Source organism: Gavialis gangeticus, unplaced genomic scaffold, assembly GCF_001723915.1.
Source record: "Gavialis gangeticus isolate Ggan-Ray unplaced genomic scaffold, GavGan_comp1, whole genome shotgun sequence".
In the NCBI taxonomy this organism is placed as follows: Eukaryota; Metazoa; Chordata; order Crocodylia; family Gavialidae; genus Gavialis; species Gavialis gangeticus.
The window spans coordinates 3,926,795-3,928,480 of NW_017729002.1; the positions used below are offsets into that span (position 1 = coordinate 3,926,795).

Genomic DNA, 1,686 nt, shown 5'->3' on the forward strand with positions numbered 1-1,686 from the left:
AAATCACACATGACAGACCAAATAGTCTGGGGGGGGGGGTTCTCTAGGAATAGCCACTTAACAGGAAACTAAATGTAATTGAAGGCACCATCTGGCAAACAAAGGACTTAGGTGAACATTGAACATAGAAAGAAACCATGATCTCTTTCCTAGAAATTTTTGAGAGCTATTTCTATATCCAGATCTTTTTAAGCCCTATAAATACAAAACTTGTGCTATTTGAAAGAGGTATATTAATTTTTTGCTAGTTATTAACACTAGTGAAGTTTGGTGTGGCAAGTGATGCAAGTGTACACACTTAGCTTATAAACAAATCCAGTAGTTTGGACAGTTACACTCTTAAGGCTATAGCATGTCTCAAAAACATGAGAAAAATGAGCTAATACAGACTAGATTTCAGTTTCAACGTTTTAATAGGACAATGCACAATTATCTCTCTTCTGTTTCTTAAGTGCAGCATCTCAAGTTGTATTTGCAACAGTACCTAGGGTCCAGATGCAAAAGTGCGTGTTTAGAGATTTATACAGTTAGTGTGTTAATACTTAAGAAAAGAAAAGCTTTGAAGAAGTACCTTTGGAGATGTAGATTTGGGCAAGAGATTTCACACATCAAGTGGATCAAATTTCCTGGAGAAAACTGGAATAAATTTAAGGTTACTGACCACACTTACGAATGCATCTTATTTTTCAAGCTCATGAGTTGGTTACTGCACTTAAGCTATCTTCCAATTCTAGCTTGTTTATACCAAAGGATATCTTAGTTTCTGAAATGAGTATTAGTTGCTGATGTAACTTTCCTTTTTAAGCATCAAAGATTGTTAGCTGCTTTAAGTCTCCTCCTAGATGAGAAGTCAGAAGTGTTGACTGTGTGGGGACCTGAAGGCCCTGGCCCCCTCGGGAAAAGGGCTGTCAACCAAAATGCATAAAACTTTCCATGTGTCCATCATCTTGGGCCACCTCCCAGCAAAAATAAAAGTTGGTGCCTATGTGAGAAGTACTAAATCAGTGTGTAGTTGGGAACATCTTGTAGAATTTTCTTCGGTCTCTCTTAACTGCTAGTAACCTAACCATGACAGTGGTGGTGTTTCTGGCAAGCGTATCACTATATTCATACTAAAGTAAAAGTACTTAAAAATGAGTGACAAAAAGTACTGCTGCATTGTAAAATATTGTGCAAAATATTTAGGTTTTCTAGGTTGTGGATTTTTTAATTGTTTTAAACAGTTGACTTCAGTTTGCCTACTCTAAGCTTCAGAAGATTTGCTGTGCGTGTTTCTATCAAGATCAACTGAGAGAGAATACAAAAACTAGTAAAGGCTGTAAGACCAAGCAGCTCAAGTCCTGTAGTGGCTCAATCATAACATTCTTTTATTGGTTTCCTTGTTTTTCTTCTGTATAGTTTTAGACTGTATTACATACAAAGGTTTAATAAGGGAAGAGCAAGAAAATATCAGTTCCATGTACTCATAAGCAAGAGTATATGGCAGTTAAATTTGAGCTCTTCTAGATGTCACTGGCAGGCAAGGATCTTTGAGTAGATGTGATATCTTTTATTAGCAAGCTTTCGGGCAGTCACCCTTGTTCAGAAATAGGGAGTCTCTGCTCATCTGAGACTCCAAGGTGACTGCTCCTGAAAGCTTGCCAAGAACTTTTTCCCAAGTACTCAGTTGGTCTAATAAAAGATATC

General features: G+C 37.2%; 1 protein-coding gene across 2 annotated transcripts in view; it reads left to right on the plus strand.

Moving 5' to 3' along the window:
- Positions 1-1,686, plus strand: part of TXNDC11 (thioredoxin domain containing 11) — a 110,894-nt gene that overhangs the window by 107,142 nt on the left and 2,066 nt on the right. The gene's annotated exons all lie outside the window — the stretch shown is intronic.